The sequence below is a fragment of the Babylonia areolata genome, chromosome 21, assembly GCF_041734735.1.
Source record: "Babylonia areolata isolate BAREFJ2019XMU chromosome 21, ASM4173473v1, whole genome shotgun sequence".
Taxonomy (NCBI): Eukaryota; Metazoa; Mollusca; class Gastropoda; order Neogastropoda; family Buccinidae; genus Babylonia; species Babylonia areolata.
The window spans coordinates 8,615,902-8,619,307 of record NC_134896.1 but is presented as its reverse complement, the minus strand read 5'-3'; positions in this window follow the sequence as shown (position 1 = coordinate 8,619,307).

Genomic DNA, 3,406 nt, shown 5'->3' with positions numbered 1-3,406 from the left:
ACACCATTTGTGACAGGAAAAGGAGCAGATGTTTCACCATTGTCCTGGACTCGAGCCTGCATGCCTTCATGGAATTGGCTGACCAAGGAAATAAATTTCCGAGGGCATCCGTACTTGGCCATGATCTTCCACAGTCCCTCTCTACTCACGGTGTCAAAGGCCTTAGTGAGGTCGACATAGGTGGAGAACAGATCAGCATTTTGCTCCTGACATTTCTCTTGCAGCTGCCTTGCAGCAAACACCATGTCGGTGGTTCCGCGCTCTTTCCGGAATCCACATTGGCTCTCAGGCAAATGACCTTGGTCAAGGTGTGCTGTGAGGCGGTTTAGTAGGATCCTGGCAAGTATCTTGCCTGCGATGGAGAGCAGGGAAATGCCCCGATGGTTATCACAGGCTTGCCGGTTCCCCTTTCGCTTGTACAAGTGAATGATAGATGCATCTTTGAAATCCTGGGGGATCGTCTCTTCTTTCCACATGAGTGAGTACAGCTGATGAAGCTTCTCAGTCAGCACAGTGCCTCCATCCTTGTAGACCTCTGCTGGTATGGAGTCTGAGCCAGGTGCTTTGCCACTGGATAGCAGACGGATTGCTTTCTGGGTCTCAAGAAGTGTTGGCGGATCGTCCAGTGCTTCGTTGGTGGGGACTTGTGGGAGACGGTCTATGGCTTCATCATTTATGGAGGAAGGGCGATTTAAGACACTGTTGAAGTGCTCAGCCCATCGTTGGAGAATGTTCTCCTTCTCGGTGATCAAGGTATTCCCATCTGCACTGAGGAGGGGGGATGATCCTGAGGATGTGGGGCCGTAGACTTCTTTTAAGGCATCATAGAACCTCTTCATATCGTGCCTGTCAGCATATCCCTGGATCTCATCAGCTTTGTCACTCAGCCACTTATCCTGCATCTGGCGTAACTTTTGCTGAACAGTCCTGCGGATGGCATTGTACGCATCCTTTTTTGATGTGGACTTTGGGTTGCTCAGGTGGGCTTGATGCAGACGGCGTTTCTCATCCAGAAGCTGCTTGATTTCATCACAGTTTTCATCAAACCAGTCTTTGTGCTTTCTGATCATGGGTCCCAGGGTCTCTGAAGCTGTACTATAGATCAGCTCACGCAGGGTCCTCCAGTCAGACTCCACATTCTGGTTGTTCAGAGAGGCGGATTCCAGACGATCTTCCAGCAGCTCCACAAAGGACTGTTTGATGGTGATGTTTTTCAGCTTAGCGATGTTGAGCCGTTTTGGAGCCTTCTGGCCTTGGGGGCGTCTCTTTGGCTGGATTCGAATATTCAGCTTCGAGACTACAAGGCGATGGTCTGTCCAACACTCGGCGCCGCACATGGTCTTTGTTACACGTACATCTTGCCTATCCCTTTTCCTGACGATGACATAATCGATGAGATGCCAATGCTTTGAGCGAGGGTGCATCCATGACGTCCTGTTACGGGTAGGGAGGCAGAAAACTGTGTTGGTTATCAGCAGTTCGTGCTCTGCACATGTCTGAAGCAAAAGCAATCCATTTGGGTTGCAGTGGCCCACACCGTGCTTTCCAATCACTCCATCCCAGGAGATGTAGTCAGAGCCAACTCTAGCATTGAAGTCCCCAAGAATGATGAGCTTGTCTGCTTTAGGGATGGCAGCAATGACAGAGTGAAGGTCCTCGTAGAACTTCGCCTTCACTTCATCCGGGTTGGTCATGGTTGGGGCGTAGGCACTGACAATGGTGAGGTGCTTCTGGCCAGATGCCAGTGGGAGTTTCATGGTCATAAGCCTATCGTTGACTCCCTTTGGGATTCCAGCTAGATTGCTGACAAGTGCTGTTTTTACTGCAAAACCAACACCAGCCTCACGTCGCTCTTCGCTTCCTCGTCCACTCCAGAAGAAGGTGTAACCAGATCCCCGTTCACAGAGCTCGCCTTCGCCTGCAAGCCGAGTCTCACTCAAGGCTGCGATGTCGATATTGTATCTGGCGAGTTCGGATGCAACTAGTGCTGTTCTCCTTTGGGGTCTGTCTGCGTTATCTCTGTCCAGGAGAGTCCTTATGTTCCAAGCACCAATGGTGAGAGGAACGATCCTTGTTTTTTTCTTTTCTTTCTCTTTGTTTCGACCGCTGATGTAGGGTCCCCGCCAGCCGCGGTATGCTGGCCAGGGTGATATGGAGCAGGCAATTTTTAGGGCACCTTTTCTAGCCCCTTCCTCATGCTAGGGAGGTGAGCAGTGCATTCCTAAAGAGGGCTGCTCAGACGCTCAGACGGCTGCCGAGCTCCATCGCTGCTCCTGTCGACGAAGAACGACCCTATGGCCTGAGCCGCCTGCGTGCAGGTCTGCGGCTGCGACTGCCAGTGTACCCACACCTGTCGTTTCGTCGCTCGCCTGTCGCCACAGGACTTGGGGGTGATGAAATGATGAAGGATGAAAGGTCATTTTGGATGACTGATGACTTGCGCGATGAGTTTGTTTAAAGTGAAGAGGAGTTGCGCAACGTCGACCTCACTCTCTCGTCCGGGTCCACCAATTTCCAGTGGCAAGACTAAGTCGAGACGACTGGAGGATGAGCACGGATGCAGTGGATGACCAAGATATCCTTTCGGTGTCTCATCTTGCTCTCTGCACTCCACAGTGCGTTGCTGTAACCGCCTTCCTCTCCGTTGAACCGATAGGTTTCTTCCGCAGATTCTGCCGGATCCAGACTTCGCATGCATGGGTAGACACACCCCGGGGGCCAACTGCGTGTGGCATGCACACAGCACGGTGGAGCTAGATGGCCGTCGGTGGCTCTCCTGAGCCGACGCCCTTTTATGGATCTCCATAAGGGTGTCTAGCCACCCGCCTCACCAGTCCCAGAAGGGAGTGGTGGGAGTGCCGGTTTAGTCGTCGGCAACCCGACCCTGAACAGGTTGTACTGGATTACAGGTTACCAGTAGCAGATCTAATGACCTGACCTGACCTAAGTTAGTAGGCTAATATCACTGAATAAAGAACAGGGCAGGCCTACATACATGCTTATAAGCATGCAGACACATTATCATATATATATATATATATATATATATATATATATATATATATATATAGCACATGCACAATACATAATTGAAATCATACATATGCATACATACATACATACATACATACATACAAAGAAGAGAGGAAAACACTACCATCACATCCTCTACCCAGCATATTTCATATAAATATTTTTCATTAAATGTCTTCCTTTACTCTTTTTTTTATAGGCAAATAAGAAATGAAAAAGAATATTGAACACGAATTTATCAAAATGAATTTTAGGAAGGGCAACTTTTCATCAACGTATCATTTGGACATCGTGCATCATGTACATACGACAGAAACATGGCATTGAGTTCGTTTGAATGCTCTCCCTTGAAGGTATCCATGCTAAGAAACCA